The sequence below is a fragment of the Balearica regulorum genome, chromosome 1 (genome assembly GCF_011004875.1).
Source record: "Balearica regulorum gibbericeps isolate bBalReg1 chromosome 1, bBalReg1.pri, whole genome shotgun sequence".
NCBI lineage: Eukaryota > Metazoa > Chordata > Aves > Gruiformes > Gruidae > Balearica > Balearica regulorum.
In genome coordinates this window covers 116,383,118-116,404,017 of record NC_046184.1, presented here as the reverse complement: position 1 = coordinate 116,404,017, position 20,900 = coordinate 116,383,118, and the positions used below count along the sequence as shown (strand labels likewise).

Here is a 20,900-nt window from a genome sequence, read left to right as displayed (position 1 = left end):
TGACAACATATTAATTTTTTTGAAGAAACCAGTATTCCATCTGTAGGTGATCCTGACCCTTTCAGAAGTATTAGAGACTACATAGGAAATGACACAGAATTACAAAAAGCAAAAGAGACAAAACTGTTCTGATTTAGAAATTATTTTTATGTAATATAAATATCAATAAATAATGAAAGTATGCATGGACTGAGTCATACAAAGATTACCAAATTTTGGCTTCTACTCATTTTGCACACAATGGGCTTTAAGAGGACTCAGCCACAAGTTCGCTAAAAAGAGTAACATAGTGAATAAATTACCAATGCTACATTTTAGTTAAGGAAATTGTGACAAATTATGTTTAACAAGAGATGAAAGAAGCAGACATAGTCTCTTTTCTATGTCAAATAAGAAACTTATACAATAAACCGTACCTGCTATACAGGATACAATTAAATAAACCTCCTCAGTCTCTCTGAAATTGAAGACCACCTAAAGGCAGGCACCTTTAGCAGAATATTTAGAGACCTTTAGTAATAAAACAATACAAATAATAGTTCTCAGGTGAATATAGAGAACATACTTGAGTCTAAAGCAGCTGACATATTGCAAGGAGTTAGTTACTGAAGCGTAACTTCTTTTATAAAGCAGATCATTTTATTTAGAGATTTGCTTGTGCTAATATCTGGAACTCTTTTCCATGAGTAGGATCATCCATTCTCAGCTTTACAGAAAATGAAATACTTCTTTTAAAACCAACCGAATTAAAGCAATGGTATGTAGTTTGATAAAGGAAAAGATACCTTTGGGGGAAAAAAAATATTCCAAAGACCTACCTGATATTACCTAAGCATAATAGTATACCATTTAACACAAATACACTTCCAGCAGAAATGAAAAGACAAAACAGCACTTTAAATAGCAGCTTTATTGGGAAGAAATGCAAATGTTGGATGAACAGATACTGAAACTTCCTGTGCTGTTTTTTCACAAAGTGATAAGGTCACACCCTTGGGCATTTGGAAAATTAAGGTATTTCCTTACACTAGAAAGGCTGCTTATCAGACAACAGTACATATGGAAGATAAAGGATTCTCCTACATTGTCAAGAATGCAACAGTTGCATAAAGCTTAAACAAGGAATTAAATATGTTAAAGCTCAATTGTTAGAGGTAATGTCTCCTATTTAAAATACACTGAAGAACATACTAATGAACTGAAGTAAAAAGGGCTTACCTGCATAAGGCAGGGTATATCCCAAAGTAAGGTTTTTCTGTTTCCTTTTTCCATCAGGATACCGATTCCCCTCCAAAAAGCCTAGAAGCAATTTTCACAAAAGAGCAAAACCATTTCAGGTGTGTCCACAAGGCTAGGCAACTGATATATGCAGTGGGATAAGGGAAAGAAAAATGTTTTGCAAGATGAAATGGTAAATGGTAGACACATATATAAAAAGGTAAAAAAGCATATTCCAACTTATAAATCCTATTTCTATATTAAACAGAATTATCAATTGACTGCAAGTGCAGTTGAATGGCATAAAAAATTGTGTAAGGGCATGTGACAAGTTTCCTTTCCAGATGACAAGTGTGCTTTCTATCAGTTCCACATCAGATCAGTCTCCTACATCTCAACAACAATTGGAAAAGTTTCAATCCTTGGTTGGTGTAAAAGATTCTTCAGATGTTAAGGTACAAGGGCAGGAATAACACTGCTGAATATATTACCAGTGGTAAAGAGGCAAAGAAATTATAAGAAGAGACACAAAAAAAGGAAGGCTTTCCATATATTTCACTGGAGTTGAGGTGCGAGTATTTATGCAACACAGACTCCTTCAAAGCACACATACAGTGAGGTTAAGGTTTTCCTCCCTACAGAAAGAGATACATAGAAGTAAGAGTTTACTGGAGTTTATTTTAGTCATAACAAGCCGGATATTGCAAACACTATTCCACAGTGGCACTTTCTAACTGCTGAGCAGTTGAGGGAGCAACAGGATCACTCAAACACGCTGTCACCAAGTTCCAGGCTACAAACACTGCATTTCTGCCAAGGGTTGGGAATTATTTCAAGCCTATCCAAGAGAGAACCAGGACATGCACACAAACAAACCAACTCCAAGAAAAAAATTAGATATAGAAGACAGGACATTTTTTTTAAAGATACACATATCAAGCAGTTAGAAAAGACATGCTCATTCTCAGTATATAAATATTCATAGCTGATAAGATGGCTTCTCTGAAGAATGCAGGTTACAGTGGGAGGGCAGCATATGCACAGGCATTTTTCATGCTTCACCTGGAAAGCAGGCTACTTTGTAATGGGTCTTCTGTAAATGACCAAAAAAGTCTCTATGGCTAATAATACTGAAAAGAGTAATTTCCCTGTACTGAAATGCTCTAATACCTCCTTCAAGGATAAAAATTCCTTTCCTTGAAGAGGATAAGAACATTAACATTATTGTTAGTGCTAATGGTTTATTTACTGTAAGTCACAAATCTGCAGCATTGGGGAGGTTTATTTATTGTAGCTTACAAATTTCTCCCCTGTGGGTACTTCAAAAGTCATCTGTTTTTCAGTACCTAGTAATTGGGAAAATTTGCTACAAGTCACATTATGGTTGTGGGGCTGTCTTTGACTAAGAAAAAAATCAAATTGCAAAATTGTAATACAATGCTCTGATTTCCCAACATAATAGATCTAAAAAGCCTTTCAAGTTTGATTCAAGCAGAAAGCGAAGACATCTATGAAAACAAGCCTACTGAACGCCTTAAAAACCCTCACATTTGCAAGTTTTTAACATGCTAACTATCAATCAGTGCCAATTACACATATAAGTACAGTTCTGCTGGTATGTAACATGATCCTTATTCACTGAAGTTGTGTGGCGGCAGCAGGTTGATTGCTATGAAGAGACACCCTGAACTCTGCAGCCTCAAGAGACTTGTTTCCTCAGCAAAGACAAGGACAGAAAAAAGTGAAGAGACGGAACATTTATAGAATCACAGAACAGTTTGGGTTGGAAGGGACCTCAAAGATCATCTAGTTCCAACCCCCCTGCTGCGGGCAGGGACACCCTCCACTAGACCACGTTGCCCAAAGCCCCATCCAACCTGGTCTTAAACACTTCCAGGGATGGGGTCTCCACAACCTCTCTGGGCAACCTGTTACAGTGCCTCACCACTCTAACAGTAAAGAATTTCTTTCTAACATCTAAATTTATATGGGGAGTAGTAAAGAAGAGTCACAGAGAGGAGGGCCAACAAAGAATGAAACAAGACAAGCCTCATAAAAGCATAGAAAGGGCATGATGCTACAGCAGACTTTGCAGTTCATCCACCTCGTAGTTCAAACACAACTCATCCCATTCCTCCATCAAACTCCCACAGCTCTTACAGCACTCATGTAAAACCTCACAAAGATCAAGCTTTCCAAGTTTCACACTTCTGACAAGAGATCAAATATGCTCAGAAGATGATGTTACACCCATCACCCAGGGATGACACAAAGTGATGATTTGAAGACAGAACTTTGTTTTAGGATCTGACTTGCCTAGAAATTAGTATATTTCTTTTTTCAAGTAGTCAATAAGATTGTAAGACTCCTTTTTCATCTTTCCTCACAATACAAGCCCTGAACAAGGTTCTTGTAGGACACAGATGTTGAAGCAGCAACAGACTCCAGACATCTTGTTAAATGTGTGAACTCTAAATTCCTATAGAAGTCATCAGTGCTACATCTCACCTAGACAGTTTTCTCCTAGTATGTTTGTTGCCATGAGCTTACTTTGGTGCACTGAAAATTAGTGTCTGTCAAGACAAAGCCATGGTTTGCAGGGCATCAGACAGAGATGTCACCTCTAGTATCAATTTAAACAGTTACTAAGTGAAATCCTAGGACCAAGTCAAGAAATTTACATCATCTTCACTAAAATGAGAATTCCGTGCCTAAAAATCTAATTCTATAAAAAGACCACACTAAATTCTATAAAAATAACCACACTAAAAATAGGAATCTGTAGTGTTTAAGTTACATCATTACAAAGGCTATGAAGCTGTCTACCTTCTCTCCATTTTTAATCTTGCCATCAGTATATAAGAGAAATTAGAGCATGTTATTTCCCATGCTTTGTTAACAATTACAACTCAAACTCCTGAAAAGGTGTCTAAACTTGTGTATCTTCAGCATATTCTTCTCTCTCATGGTTTCAGGATTGATAGGATGAAATACATACACTGATAGCAACCAATATACTGATATCCCTCCCAAACCAGAAAAAAATATGTCTAGTCCTTATGCTTAACCTCAAGACAGCACCTTTCTTTCTATGCTGATTTCAAGTTCAGGATAAAGCTTGCAGTCAAAGCTCAGAAAGATTCTGAAATAGACAGCTCACATAAAATATATGCATACACATACGTAGTAAGATTGAAAAAAAAAAACATTTGATTACATATAACAGAAGGGATGTTACACATATGCTACCCTAATGGAGATATTTTAGTGAATTTAGTTCTCCTGATGCAAAGGATATTTCTCACTTGCAACAGTTTTACTCTTTCTCAAATTTAAAAAAGTGGATTTAAGAAATGATTCTGCCTTTTTGTAAGGTAGTTTTTTTGTACTCTGGTTGACCAGTTTTGATCTTATCTTAAAATGCAGCTTTACATATAGGATTCTGATTTCTTCTAGCTGTTGAGGTGACTGTAATCTACTAATCTAATTTGACTAAGTAGTTCTCATAAGTCACTCTATTTTCAGCCCAGAGAGCACAGTATCCATGGCAGACATATGTCATAACTAATTCAGTTATCACTTCTCACAAATTGAGAACGGTACCCTAATAAGATTTCTTCAAAAAAACCCCCCATATTAAGCAAGTAATGTTAGTTCTTCAAGATTCTCCACTTTCTGGTCATTCAAACAGGCACTTAGTATAATATAGCAATAAAATAATATTGCTAGGTACCAAAAATTGCTTGGAGAAAGGGGAACCTCATTTTATTGGAAAAACAGTAACTCGCCTCACTTCGCTAACAGGATCACATCTGTAGGTCATGAATCAGGTTTGTCTGTGTGTGTAAATATATATATATTTATACATGGGGGAAGAAACAGCAGAGATCTGTAGTTTTAGATTACAAATTACTTTTTTTTCCATTACAAATATGTTAACATATCTTCATGCAAAAATGATAGGTATGAAAAGTTCGTACAATTTATAGCACAAGAGGAATACAAGTTTGCACAATTTATGGCTCATACTTGCAGTAGCTGATTAAAACCTGACAGCTAACATGACTACAGTCCCCATTTATTCAACCTACTCCAGAAGCTACTGCAACTTTTAAGGTGCTTTCACTCTTGAATCAGGATTGCTTTATTTGTCAGTCTGGCTTGTTAAAAATAAGGGCAAGTTTACCTTGAAAATTGAGTCTTATGACCCCAACAGAAGATAGCTTGAGGGCCATTTTCTGCAGCAAAGACATCATCAGAAGAGGTTTGGGGACAGCTGTGAAGGAAGCTTGAAAGAGCAGAGGCTAGCATAATTGGCAGTACATTCAGCAGTAATTTTTCTGCTCACACTGGCTGGCTTCAGTACAGCACAGCATACTCCAAGACTTGGCAACTGACAAGTCTTTAAAAATAAACTTTGGATTCTAAAAATACATTTCTCATTATTTACCTTCTGAGTTAAGACCTGAAAATGAAAACTGGCATTATAATGAAGCATCCACTCCTTCAGCAATCATTACAGCTAATAAGTTACCTTCTGAAATAATGACAAGCAAGATTTTCTCGTAATCACTTGTCTATAGAAGCATAGGTTAAAGATAGTTTATATTAAAAACTAAGTTGTTGATATTTCAGCTGTTCAAAAACCCCATATACTAAAGCACTTCCGGTCAAACCTTCATCAGACAAAAAAAAAAAAAAAAAAAGCGCCTTTCTCAAAAACTCAGTCTAGTTTTCAACTCTCCTGAAAAATACATACGGCGTTGGTGCTTGAAACGAAAGGTAAAAGATAAAATGAACTTACTGGAAAGAAGAGTTAGCTACGTACAGGGGAAAGAATCTGAACTTTTGCCTCAAAATTAACTTGCCCCCCTTTGGGGAAAGAAAAGGTAGTAATACTCAACTACCATTTGACATCAGAATAATGAATACCTGTCTAATCAAGAACCAATGGAGGCACTACATATGCCAAATATGATATACAGCATTTTCTGTCAGATATATTCAGTTCCAAAGTTGTGAATGGTCATAACAGGTCCTACAAAACAGTAAATTGTAAGTGTGGGACACAGCAAGAGTAAGATTGCTGAATTAATTTCCTCTGAAAATCTAGTGACAATAACTAATTTTCCTAAAGCTACAGTACTATTTTCTATCACTTTTAAAGTTTCCAGAGCAGCACTAGCATAAATCTCTTAAGTCAAATCAACTTTACTTTCTCAAACAAATGAGCAATAAAGTACTCAGAGAGATAAAATTACATGAACATGCCTCAGTTCTCATCTGCTTAAATAATGCTGCTGAGTTTCAGAACTCAAGTACTCAAAATACTCCTTCAAATGTACAGCTGTTTTAGTGCAACTTTTAAACAGGAAATCCCAAATTATGCAAGAAAAAAATTCCAGTAAAAAAATTCCAGTTCGTATGCTTAAAGGAGAAAAAGGCAGCAGCAAGTAATCCTCAAAAAATCCCCATCAGCAAGCATTGCCAAGAGATGCACTGACATTCTGGACTGAACAGGCCATTTACTCCATACTTCTTTTCTTTTTTATTTTTAATTCTCCAACAAACAATGTCCATGACAACTGTTTCAATCTACAGGAATTCTACTATATGGTAACAGCTCATGTTCTTACTTTTAAGACCTGCTGAAAAAATCTCACTAATTATTTTGACTACCAGTTCTTAAATGCTAAATACACAATGACAATTGAGAGAATAACACAAGTATCTTGCATATACATTTGTCTATGGCTCATTTAATCAGTGCTTGTACAGCTGAGAATTGAAATGCCTGAGGAGTGAGAAGAAAGTTGAAGGAACTGGAGGTGCTGGTTTTTAAGATACTAACTGTGCTGACTTTGGCTGGAGTAGAGAGTAGCTAATATGGGGCTGTGTTTTGGATTTGTGCTGGAAGCAGAGTTGATAACACAGGGATGTTTTCATTATTGCTGAGCAGTGCTTACACAGAGTCAGGGTCCTTTCTCCTCCTCACCCCACCAGCAAGTAGGCTGGGGGTGCACAAGGAGTTGGGAGGGGACACAGCTTGTTTTCATTTGCATCACTTGTCTTTCCTGTGTTTTATTTCTCTCTCTTTTTGTTATTTTCCCTTTCATTACATTATTATTATAATATTTCAATTATTAAACTGTTCCTTTCTCAACCCACAAGTTTTCTCACTTTTACCCTTCCAATTCTCTTCCCTCATCCCGCTGCGGGGGGGACTGAGTGAGCAGCTGTCTGGTGTCCAGTTGCTGGCTGGGGTTAAACCACCACACTAACAAAAGAGAAAGAATTTTCAATTAGGCCAAGCTGAAAAATCAGCATCTTCCAACCCTGCAATCATTACTTTAGCCTTTTGAAAAGTTCCTGTTTGTTTAACAGCCCAAAAATGAAGTCTTAACAGAGGCCTCAAGAAATGTGATTGCCAACAGCCAGTACATTGTCAAAGCGTGCAGTGCTAAAATCCTCAGAGAACTGAAGGTACAAAGCAGAAGAATCAAGTTGAAATAGAGGAGGCAAAGAATCTGGGTAACAGTACAAACACTGAAGACTAACAAGAAAATTTAATACCTCAGGACAATGTGTAGTATTTACTTGTCAGGAAATAATAGGAAGAAACCTACTGTTTAACAACAATGGAAGAGGGAGACAAACTTTCTCAAACAGGGATTGGTATATCAGAGCTAAAGCTAGAAATGACAGCTGGTGGCCAGCATCAAGCTACACAAACATAGTAAGTTTTCTGTTTTACCTACCTGTTCCCTTATATTAACCTACTTTGACATTTGGGTAGTCTTCCATGGGTCTTTCTGGGAGTTTAATTTCATTACTGAAAATAAGAAAGCTATCAGACTGTTTCCGAACTAAAATATATAGCATATTAAGACAGAACTAAACATAAACCTGCCTGAACATGCAAACAATATACAGGCATTAGAACAATACACGTAGCTTATGCCAACCCTTGAGAAGGCCATTCTTAGAAAATTCTGAAGGGATACAAGATGAAGTGCATGAACCATCCTGACCACAGCCTATGTTTCAGGCTAATTGATTTAAGGATAATAAAAAAAGCTTTGATTACATAGACAAATCCTTAAGATTTGATCTTCTAAAGGACTGTGTATGTCAATCTATCTGAACCCTGAAAAAGATTCTTTCTGTGACAGGAAAATTGGTCTGCTTTGGTAAACAGCCATTTCAGAGCGTCAAGCCCCAGCTACATACCTAAATCATTTGTGAATTAAGCAGTATAAAGAAAAACAAAACAAAATACCAAAACCCAACCCACACCCAAAAAGCCAGGGAGGGAGATCATAGTTGTTGGAAGTGGTATCTAACAGTTGCAAGACAGATGTAATTTTGTTACTGATTTTAGTGCAAAGTTAAGTGTTGCAGACCTATAAAAGAAACTCAGTTCAACCTGATTTTTTAAATGCTTACCTCTAGATTGGCATACCAACCGAACCGATACACAAAGATGCAAGAAAATAAATGAGCCATAGCATTAAAATGCTACAGCCTGGCCAAAAATATGAGTAACCAGATACTCAGTGCCAGAGGTCATAGCATCCACCAACAGTACTGCTCATGCAAGCCACTGAAAAACAGTAATAAAGAAGTCCTACAAAGAGGCACTAAGCCAGCATCACCCCAAGAGAGAAAGAACTTAACACATTTTTTCAGTTACCTTGCCAATAACCTCCCGACTGTATCCAACCCACTAAACATTAAAATCTGGAAGAGATATAATGATTCTATAGCAACCAGCTGCTGAGATATTTTTCAAACAGAATGAACTGAATACAACTGCCAAATACTTTCCCAACAAATTCAGCCTATTCCTAGTGGGAGGAGAAAAGTATGTTCACTGCTGTGATTGAAGATACAGTGTAAATCTGAGGTCATTACAAAACTAGGGCAATTTAAAACAAATCAGATAACCAGGAATAGGTAAATAAACAGACACACAAGTTGTAGGTATGCAAGTTGCCATTACTCTGCAAGGACAGACACATCACTCCAGAAGCTTCTCCTCTGGAGTAGCACTTCTATGAGACTTTTTTTTTCCCCACAATGGTTAATCCCATCATCACTTTACCAACAGGCCAACTTTAGTAATACTTCCATGTCCCCTGTAAGAGTCTATTATGGAATTTTCTGGAGATTTAAAACAAACATCCACATGAACAAGTCAGCTCCACAGTGGCAGCTGCACACATACGGAATCTGGGTTCTGTAAGGTCTCAAAATAAAGCAGCAATTTGGTTGTCTCTGTGTTCAGATGCAACCACTCCTGCTGTAAGTCTCCTGATGTGTGTAGCCATAACAAGGTTCAACTTCCCTACTACAGGCCTACAGGCACATCAGTTAAAGCATTTTTCTCAGCAAAATGAGAATCAGAGACCACGAAAATTCAAGAGCATGGTTTCCCTTTGCTCACATACAAGACACAGGAAGACTCTAGGTAACTTGAAAAAATAACTGAGAAAAATTAAGCCTACTGTTAGGTTTATATACATTGTCCTACCTGTGTATCTTCAGAAAACATATTTTAGAAGTCTACAAATCAAAAGCAAGATGGAAGCCATCTAACTAGGTAACCTCTGTCTGTTTCCTTTTATCGCAATAAGGCTTTGTTTCTATTTAAATCTTCACAGAATAAAGTCTTTAATCTTTAATGAGAGACAAAGCCAAGCTAATACAAGATGGAATTATTGGTAGACTATATTCATCTAGTTTCATAATACAGTACAGGGATAACAACTGAACTCAACAAGTAGATGTCTAAAATACCTTGAGACAGGCTCCTATCTTCCCTCTTTGGCTGGTGTTGTTAACCTAGTGTTTTTCCATCTCTCTTCCCCAGCTGTAGAGCATGGCTCATCATAAATATCTAAGCTACTCCAGAAAAGTATCTGAGGACTGCCAGAAAATCCAAGGGCTTCCTCTCGTATGTGGCCTGGTACAGAACTAGAAACTGCTGCTGCCACCTTAAAAACGATAATCAGAACAAAGAAAGTTTGGAAACCTTCATACTGGTGCATCCACACTATTTGTAACCTTCTGCCCTTTTCTTGACCCTTATATTTACTGCATTTTTAAACCTCTCTAGCTACAAAGTATCTCAGGTAGAGAATAATTGCGTGCATTGTTTGCTCTGGAAGATTCAATTAACTTTTTTTCTTTTATTAAATTTATTTATTTCTCCCCTCTCCCTCTTTTTTTTTTCTTTGTGAAGCTGGGAAAGGGTAATAAAGCACAATAAACCTCCACACAAAAGGAAATTAAATTTCACAAGAATTTCAATATGCACACTTCCTAGGTTTCACTTCAGTGCACAAAGTTTAGCTGAGTCAGCATTCTTGCATAACGCTTGCAGGTTTTTGAAGGTTTTTTTGTTTTGTTTTAAGTAAGAGGACTAAATTTCTGTCACTGTTTTGAACTTTACAAGCCAAATGACTAATTTTGGTTTTGAAGATAAAAATTTAAGAGATTCAGCATGATTATATTCCCTACACACACTCAGGAAAGTTATTTTAATGTAGTTGTTGCACTGCCCCAACTAGCCTGTACCCTGCTTTTCCTAACAAACCCCAGGTGTTCTAATTCAGGATTGGATCAAGGTAATCCAGGAAAAGCAGGAACTTTTTGCCATAACAAATTCCAGAAACTCTAGGAATTAAGCAACTCCAGCAGGGAATCCCATTTTCCTTGGAGCTACAACGTAACATTTTCCTGCTCAAAGCATGTAGAACAGGAAAGAAATGCAATATTATTTCTGAGTGATTTCTGATCACAGAAACTTTATCATCTATCAAAACTACCAAAGGAAGAATCCTGCCTCTCACTTATACAAAAGTCCTTAAAACTCTTTGAAAAAAAAAAAAAAAAACCAACAACACACAATAGGCAGAAGGTTTATTATTCAGCTATCAATGGAGCCTACCAAGTATCCAGAAACAACTACCAGCTGAAAAGACTACAGTCTTTCAGTCTGCTGAAATTTCAGCTAACATGTAATCCCTGGAACACTTTCAATTCCGCAAGCCAGCAACTAATAAGAGCCAAAAACGCCGAAAGGTCAAGGCTCCATTTCTCTTATCCCTGCCTCCGTGCAAATGGTGAGACCAGGAGAAAAAAAAAAAGAAAAACAATTCTACATATTCCTTTTTTTTTAGTCCTGCAGTTCTCCTGCTTTCTCAGTAAGGACTCGGAAGCCTGTAATAAGACACAAGCAGGAGCAGAGGGAAATTAACCCAGATTCTTCCAGTTTATCACCTGCCCATGAAATTCTGAATTCTAATACTGAAACCTAAAGTTTTCTGCTGTAGTTTGACAAAGAAACAAGTAACAGCATAAACAAATGGTGGTGCCTAAATAACCAGAGATACCACATCACACCAAATTTAGGCTTTGCCGTACAAAGATGGTATTCAAATTAAGAGTTAGATTCTAGGATCAGATGATGTTCACATCAAAAAGGCTTGCACTCAGTGTTTTGTTTGTTTTGCTCTTGTTCTTTTAAAGGAAGGTTTTATCAATTATTTTCAAACCTTTCTATTTTTCTACCACAAGACAAGTAGCTCTAATCTGGGGGCATTAAGATGATCTGATGCTAAAATGGCTAGTCTCAAACACACACACACAAAAATATATTGTGCTGTTTTTGTTAATCCAGTATTCCTTCCTTTCTTTCTTACTCACATAGCATGTCAAACACTACCACTTGGTTCTGCACAATAGGCTTCCAACACAGATTTAGCTTTTAAATTCCATTTAACCACCCATACAAATGCTATCACTAACTAGTCCACAGTCTTCACCAGGATCTTCCCCATAACGTGACCTGAAAAGTCTTAGGTAACACAAAAAAATAAAATTTTGTCAGATTTCTTAAGATAGAAGAAGAACAGGAACAGGCACCAAAGTATCAGGGTCTTATATAAGTTCATAGAACGTATCAGGTTTTTATTTGTAAGTTCTAAAATAATAGCAGATTAAACACTTTGAGGTAAATTCACCCAACTAGTAAAAAAAATTAGCTCATTTGTATTAAGTCATACAATAGCATTTGTCAGCAGCTTAGAATAACGTTGAGTAAAAGGACGCATCTTTTTCCCTCCTCCTGCCCCAAAAAATCCACAAAACAAAGTCGTTTTCCTCGCATCATCTACAGACAGCACAAGTTTTAAGCAATCCTCTCAGATTTAGATGTTGAGTTTAAACAGTAGCACCAAATGTACATTTTTGACGCATTTAAGGAATCAATCCATTGCTGCATTTTACATGTTAAAGTCAGCACTGCATCTGGAGTATTGCATACTTCTGTTTCACAAGAGCGGATTCCAGTTATTGTGCAGAGCTATTTGACTTATGGTTCATCCATAACTTCTGATTGTGCAAAAAGAATGACTGATTAATCAAAAAAGCACGAAACTTCAAGTGAAAATGCTGCACAACTCCATTCAGATTACTCTGATAAGAACCGTGGCAATGAAGCATGTTCTGAGCGTGGGTTACACCCTTAGCAACTTCCTATCAGCAAGCCTGGTTCAGCAACCATAAAGGCATAACAGTGGGAGGAACCCACTATTAGAGTGGGAGGATCCAACTATTTCAGTTCCACGTCAACTACAAGATCTCTTCTTCAGAAGTCCAGTATCAGCCCACTAATGCCATCTGAAGGGCTCTTGGCAAACAGGAATTTTCAACACTAAGACAGACTTAGTGATACCAGCTAAGCCACTGACTCCTGACCACAGCTAGTCAGAGCTTATCAGTGATGCCAACATTACATCTAGTCGAGTGCTACAGCACAAAAAAATTAAATGCCTTTGCTTTCTTCCTCTGCCCATGTCATCATAGAGTTTGGCAACATTTCCTTGAAGAAATAGCATTTTTCAGCAGACACTATCTACAACACAAACTTAATTTCTGTCATGTTTTTTAAAATTAGCATATTATGTTTGATAGTAAGTTTCTATTTGTTCTTTTATGAGCATATTATATTGCTTATTATGGTTTTAAGTAAAGTACAGAACAGCAGAACATGCAGTAACTTCTAAGCTAGATAAGAGATGTTTTCAAACGTCATCATTAAACACCTCCAAAATCAATGATGTCTGGCCATTTAAGTATAAATGACTTTCCCATGTGAAACATATTTTAACACGTCTATGTTTTGAACTTTTCCTCCGAATTTAAGTTTTGCAAACTGGAATTATAAAAGAGACAACTATAAGGAATAGTTGGAAAAGAATAGGGGGAACATGTCTAGTTACTTGTCTAGAACTTGTTACATATCCAGTTTTTAGATTTAGTATTTGCCCAAATACCTACAGCAACTTAATTCCACACTACTTTATTCTAACAGGAAAAAATCTTCCTCCTCCTTTTTGTTGTTTATTATGCTATCCTGCAGTTTGAGCACACACTGCAGAACAGAGGTATTAAAATGGAATGCTGCTTTGTGAGAAAATTTTAAAAGAATTTCAGGTAGCTCTACAAACTATTTCTAGCAGTTTACTTTACACAATCTTTCTTTGTTGGGACTGGCTCTTACAAATATCAACAGAACAAAATCAACAAACATCAAAATACAAAGCTTAAGTGGGAAAGAACACCTGCCAGCCTTCAGATAATGCTGAAATATACAAGATCATTAAAGTGCAGAAATACAGATACAAGAGGAAAAACAGAAAAAAAGAACAGATAAGAAGAATGTTGACTGGTGAAGACAAGAAGCTAGGAAAGCAAACATTGCAGTAGCATGGGCAGTAGATACACCGAAGGACCAGGTCAGAGAACTGCTATCTAAAAAACCCCAATTATGCTGGATGCCCATGCAAAAACAACTAACCAACCAACAAAAAAAAAAATCCCTAAATATCACAGGAGCCTATCTGTCTGCCTGAAAAAAAAAACAGAGAAACAAGTTTATTCAAATGGGACTCACACATGATTCAAAGAAAAAATGTCAGTATTTTTGTGCAAGAAATTAAACTATTACACCATCCCCTTTGGTACGTGATCAGATTACTGGCATTTTATTACAAAACAGAACTCTGAAGTTGTCAGCTTTAGTTCATGATTATAAGAAAGACAGAATCTTACTTCCCTAAAATACCCTGAAGACTTATGGAAGTTATTGGAACCTTACACTGGGTAACTGAGCTTCTGTCTAAGCCTCCTCACCACAAATACAGGAATCCGTACAGAATCTGTACATGGCTGAAGGCCACGTACCTGCAAGGAACTTGTCACAGATTCTCTTCAACTGCCAGCATTGTATGGGTACAAGCATGTGTTCATGTGTACGAACACATACAGAACAGCTTGCAGGATGAGGGATTAACAACGTGAAGCTGATGTCTAAACATAGTGTAATATAACTGGAACTAGGCAATTGAATAGATCTGCTGAGCCTTTATCTTCTTTCACTGCAAGACTGGCAGAAAAGATAACACTTAAGTTTTGACCAATCCTGCCATGACCTATTAAAAAAACTTAAAGAAATGTTAAATATTGCACCTTACAATTTACAATGCAGTCCATATTCTTGTGCTTGTTAATTTGAAAATGTAATATAAAGCTAGAATGCATGACTAATAAGAGGGGTTTTTTTAATAAAAAGGTGGTGACCTCAAAACACAAAATTAGCTCAATCGTATCTTCCAATTTTCAGATCAGTCATATGAACACTTAATATACAAGCACTAAGTTTCCAAAACACAACTATAGGTATAAAATTAAGATAGCCATAATTGATAAGCATCTGAGTGCTCCTGCATAAGCTCACCTTGACCTTTGAAAGTTAGATATGCAGCTAACTACACAGCTTCTTCAGCTAAATGGGCACCCAAGACTGTTCTGTATGAATACACAGTTGAATTGCCCTCCCAGCAGTAAATATTGGATTTCTCTTTTACTGTTCAACTGGTAGGGCAACTAACAAAAAGTTAATGTATACTTTGCAGGCTAAGCATTATTTAGATACAATAGATACCTTTTTCTTTTCCCCAAGATGGGTGGTTGCTCTTTCTTAAACATGCAACTAGACATCATTTTAATATTTTTCTCATATACTGTTTCTAGGTGCTCACACTGAGAGACTTAAAAGTACTATCAGAAATTAATAAAAGTTCTTGTTTCTCCAATCCAACTCTGACATAGGTAGTTTTGGATCTTAGCAGGCCTGCAGAATCACAGAAAGAATGCAAGAATTTGATTTGCATGTCTGTTACATTTATTGACAAATTACTTTGTAACATGTTACAAAACTGTAATTGTTTGCTTAAAACAATTACTGTCTCATTCAGAAGTTAGCATACAGTCTTTACCTCAAAATCTTAATACAGTTCTACAGATGTCTCTGATTACAAAGCAAAGACACAGCCAAGGAAAGCTGCCTGCTGGTAAGCTGTGGTGTGGTGGTCTTCAAACCCAAATAAAATTATCAGTACAGAAACTCTTGCTGTCAGATTTGAGAAACTAGAAATCTGTGCTCTGCATTACTTGCCACTCAGTATCTTCAGTAAGTGCTCAAACACACAGCTTTAATTTTTAATTAACACAGAACTGCTTATTTTATTCCTTTAAGTCTTAAAAATTCTGTTGAAGAAGTCTGTGGGCAGCTAATACAATGAAGGTGATTTAGTTATGCTTAACACACCACTCAGTAAAGAAAAAGTAAGACCAAACAGTCACAGAAATAGACTGTTTCTTTCTTCATAAAGTGGGGGACCAGAACAAGATAAAAACTGCAGTTAACTGTCAAGGATGTTGATAAATCCAGGCTACCTGCTCACAGCACGTGTGATTCTAGCTGGAAGTTTCTACTATGAAGTATATATTCCATTAAAAATGTAACTTTCCATTGCTTTATCCTCAGTACTAAAGTCTGGGAATTACTTTTGGAAAACATCTTTAGAAAGTATGGCTAAAAGATAAGTAGAGCAGCTAACTAGTAAACTGATCCAAAAATACTACTTTAGATTTATGTGTGGTTTAAGTTAGAAATTTTCCAAATGCTGTAAATAAGTCCTCATATGTAGCTCATGAATGATTGCATAGGTATATTTAATTGTTGTAAATATTAGTTACAAGTATGTATGAAAGTACAGAAAGCAATGTACTACAAAAGAGTTTCATTGCGTCCTCTAGAGAAGTCCCAACTATTACAGGTGGCTCTCCGTGATCACTCTTTCAGTAATCTTACATTTAAACCCAGCTGTTCTCCGTATTTCGGAAGTATATTAATAACTATTATCTACAAATTGTGCATTTATATGGAGCAAGTAAAACTGTATCTTGAAATGACACAAAGATGAACCACTGTCCAGTCATTTACAGTAGATTAGTAATCCTCAGGTCTAGATCCTTAAGAGATATTTAGGTAGAGAATCCACAGGGAAATTAGGAGCTATCCATCAAAATACAAAGGGAAACCTGAACTCTTGAGACAACAGGTCTTCAATGAAATTATTTTAATAGTGTTACAACAGCTTGCTAATCTATAATATTAGTACTGGTATATTTATCTCTAATACTAGCACATACCATCAAGCCCATGATTTTCAAGGACTGCCATCACACAAAAACTTACTCTTATAAATCCACAGTATTTAGACTTCAACTGTCAAAACTGCGGTCACCACAAATATCCTGTGGGGACACACAACCATGAGAGACAGAGTGGGGGAAGGGAGATTGAGAACTATTGTGAAAGAGAAATATACAGCAGAGATTTAAGTTTCAGGCAATTAATAATATGACTATTTCAAAATTCCAGACACACATTTTACACACACAATGCTTGTGAAAAGTTTACTTTACGGAGAAAAGGAAAGACAACCACTGAAATGACACTAGCACTAATTAATTCAACCTCCTTAAAAACAACACATGAAAAAGGAAAATGTAATATCCAACATATGCAAGTTTAATACATTTCATAAGAGATAACCAAGCCAAGCATGTACTACGTCATTTCATTTTTCTCCACTTTGACTGATTGCAATGAAGGGAATGTTGTAAAAATGTACCTTTACATGTGAAATAAAAGAAAAAAACCCCCAACTTTCTGGGGAAGACAGAGGATACCTCTCTTCACTCCTCCCCCCACAAAATTATTTAATGTCCATTCATTTTCTATTGCGGCCAAGAAGTTCATCCTCTGACACTCTGAAGTAGGTAGATAAATTCAGTTTCAATTGTGGAAAAGCATTTAAGACCAGTAATTAGAAACTAATCTCTCCTATACTAACAGTGCATGATCTACCAAGACTTGATCGTCTCTACCCCTTCCACACACACACAGAGCTATTTAGAGATTCATCCTCACACAGGTGGATTAACTAGACATCTATACGCCCACTCCAAAACCATACAATTTTTGTTTTGTTGTATGAAGGATTGGCAAATACTGTTATGAATACTGCAATCAAAATATCAAGACATACCTACAATAACAATGCCACTTGAAAATAATCAGTGGAATCTGTTATACTCTTTTTTAATTTTAGAAAGTGTACTCTTAAAAAGGGGGTAACTACTTTCGCCACGTATCACAGAAGTTTTAGCATCTCACAGCAAGGTTTTACGTGCACAAGTAATTTAGCGTTAGATCTCAGACTGGACCAAGTTTCCAATGGTCTACCACGCCACCCAATTTCATGCTATGTAAGTAAAAAACTTACTGTGCAGGGGGTATTTCAAGTTCAGCAGCTGTATTAAATCCAATAGCAATGAGCGTTCAAAGTTTCTAGCAGACAACAGGAGAAGCAGCAATATTTGGTTTATTTTTATAGTAAAATAAAATAAAAATCTGACCTCTTTGGTTCCATGCAGGTTAACCGCTGAGCCACCGCTACCTGAAACGTGTACTACAAACAAATCTTTCTGCTAATACTTATTCTACTCTATTACTAAAGACAGCATAAACAAATGTTCGTAGTTGATAACTCTCCACCTTCTCCCTATTCCTCAAGCCATTGCTGAAATTTTCCTTAACTTTTTTATTTTTCTTTTTATTCATCAAATGGAATGGTGATATTCCTATTTTCTCTGGTATTATCCTATTCAAAACTAAAATTACAATTTATGATTACGGTACAAAGATAGACCAGAAAAGACTATTCAACATCATCATTTAGAATTATTTAATTGCTAGATTCACATTCTTTCCTGAATCCAAATCTATCCTAATTGCATGATTAGAGGTATTAAGGAAAGGGCATGCAGACTTTCCACCAAACAGCTAACAGCAGCAAGAGACAGAACAGGCACTGCAGGTCATTGGTTTATTTTGAGATAGTAATTCTTTACTGTATCTAAGTAGTTATTGCACTGAACCAGGATATAAAGGAAAATTATCAAGAAAACACAGCTACTCTAAAAAGGATTTTATCTGGAACAAAAGACAGTGGGATATTATAGGGGGAACACTAGAACTGAAAGAATTAAGTGTGGTTTTTGAAACACCAAGTGCAAAGAGCAGCCCGCTCAGCTCAAATGAAGTTTGAGCCTAATACACTGGAGAAACTGTTCAGAAACAGTTCATCTGTACGAAACATGACCCCTGTAAAGCTGCCAAAATCAGTGAGAGCACACAAGTGCTAATCATGCAAGCTAAAATGGCTCAAGCTGCTTTGACTTACATGCATGCCCAAACATAGATGGCTCCATATTCTAAATTATAAGTTAACAAAAAAAACGCAGCTGTTTTCTTTACCTGTACTTCTATATGCAATCAGTACACCTCCTCATCATCCACAAGCAAGTACATCCCCCACTCCTGTACCTGGAAATCTGAATACAGCTGACATGCAAGACTCCTCCTTCCATACCTCACCCCCTCAAGTAGGGCTTTGGAGATACAGTATGAGCATTTTAAAACAGAAAGAAGAATTCAGTAACCAATTCACCGGTATGTTAAAAAGTATACCGTATAAAAACATCACCTGGTCACACTCATCGAGGGAAGTTACTGGTGACTAGAATAAAAAGGTGAAAGAAAGAAAGAAAGAAAGGTTGTCTAACACAGTGTGGAATAACACTGCACAATACAACACTCTCCAGAGTCTTCAGTACCTAAACACATAGTTTGGCTTTTTGATTTAGGAAAAAATGCATGCATTTGGAGGTTGATTTCAAATATTTTGTTAAAATAACATAGGTTTTACCTTAAATATATATTGCCATACAACCTCTAAACAAAAATCATACCTTAGAACTGGGGGGTGGGAAGAGGTAGAAGAAAACAGAGTGTTTCTTGCTTTAATGAGTAACACACTATCACATCTGGAACGCTAGTTATTCTACTTACAGAATTATTTACTAAACAATACTTTCTTACTTTAATGATCCATGTAAGTGTTTTCCCTATCATGACATCCACAGCCCACAGAAAGGTAGAGTTCACAGAAAATATTGTTTACTAAAAGCAAAACCCACATTTCTTTCAAAATAAAGCAGCAGCTGAATCGGAACAAAAGATGTCCACAGGAAATATTATCCACAAAGTTGTCCGCTAATCCGAAGCAAACAGAGATGAAGGGACAAAAACCCGACCATATACCGGTTTCCTTTTCCTGACGCCCTGACAACACTCCCTCGTCCCATTGGTCGCGTGCCCTTTTCAAGCCGTAAGGGATGGCATTCCTCCTTCCCTTCGCACCAGGGCGGACCGTACGCGTCGAAGGGGCAGGGAGCAGAGAGGACGGAGGCAGCAGGAATAATTGTTATTTAACGCGGTAAAGGGAAACCCGCTACCCGCAGCCGCACAACCCACCCCTTGCATTCCACGTCCGAGAACCCCCGGCGGACACGGGTGGCCGGGACACGGCTCCCTCCGGGAGCGATGGCTGTCTTGTGACGGCGAGGGCTGTGCTATCACCGAGCCAGCGCACACGAACCGGGGCGCTCCCCCCGCCGCATTGCCCCGCTTTCCTCTACCCACAAAACGGTGGCTGCGAAAACGGCACCCGCGAAACCCACGCCGGTGAAGTACCAATAAAAATTAAAAGAATAATAATAATAAATAAAGGCCAGCCCGAGGAAGGCAAGCAGAGGCGCCCACCCCAGCGCGCAGCAGCCGGCGCCGGACCCGCACCGGGGGGCGCATCCCGCGGCCGCCCACACGGGCGACGACCACGGCACTGAGGGAGAGGAGGAGGAGCAGGGCGCCTGTCAGCGGGCTCGGGCACCGGGACACGCCCGGACCAGGCGAAGGCGGGGGGCGGCAGAGGCAGCGCGGGGCAGAGGCGCCGTTGCCCCCCCCGCGGGTGCCCGCCGGGCGCCGTTGGCCTGGGGTGAACCGTCGCCCCTCCCAGTGAGGGTCCGTCCCCCCCCCTTCACCGTCCCCTCCCGCCGCCGCTGGGCAGTACCTCATATCTGCGCGGGCCGGGGGGCCCTACTCACACCCATGGCGACGGCGGGGGGGATGGAGGAGCCGGAGCGGCGTCCGCCACCGCCTCCGCCAGACGCACCATCCCCTCCCGCTGCCTCCTCAGCCACCGTCTGGCGGGCGGCGGGGAGGAGGAGCCCTGGCTCGCGCTCGCCCTCGCCCTCACAGCCGCCGTACTGACGCGCGGACGCGGCCTCCCCCCCCCGCGCGACGGGCAGGCGCACACCGCCAATCAGAGGCCGGGAACGCCGCGGGGACCCGGCCTCCTCCG

General features: G+C 38.3%; 1 protein-coding gene across 7 annotated transcripts in view; it reads right to left on the bottom strand.

Moving 5' to 3' along the window:
- Positions 1-20,832, bottom strand: part of ITSN1 (intersectin 1) — a 145,605-nt gene extending 124,773 nt beyond the window's left edge. For 3 of the 7 annotated variants that reach the window (XM_075771243.1, XM_075771268.1, XM_075771300.1), the window contains exon 1: positions 20,610-20,832. The gene's annotated coding sequence lies outside the window, so the exon portion shown is untranslated. Of the gene's footprint in view, positions 1-1,218; positions 1,300-20,609 lie in introns of all 7 variants that reach the window. The other 4 variants (XM_075771251.1, XM_075771283.1, XM_075771291.1 and 1 more) reach the window with 3 other exon arrangements.
- Between the last annotated feature and the right edge of the window lie 68 nt (positions 20,833-20,900).